Here is a 271-nt window from a genome sequence, read left to right on the forward strand (position 1 = left end):
GACGGGAGGGACCCCCACTGTTCAGCCCCGGCAGGCCTCTTCTGAGGTCCTGCCACAGTTGTACTGCAGGGATGGAATGGAGGGCCCCACACTGCTCTGGCGGCTTGAAAAGAGAAGAGGACTCCAGGGTAGGCCTCGGATGGCTTTTAATTGTGACGGCTCCGCGGAGCCTCCAGGCTCAGAGGCAGCATACCTTGGAAGGCCAGGCAACAGGGACGCAGAGCAGGGTGGGGATGAGCAGCATCCTGGGGGGGGGGATCTGGCCGTGGCA

The sequence above is a fragment of the Gekko japonicus genome, unplaced genomic scaffold (genome assembly GCF_001447785.1).
Source record: "Gekko japonicus isolate JY-2015 unplaced genomic scaffold, Gekko_japonicus_V1.1 scaffold167, whole genome shotgun sequence".
Taxonomy (NCBI): Eukaryota; Metazoa; Chordata; class Lepidosauria; order Squamata; family Gekkonidae; genus Gekko; species Gekko japonicus.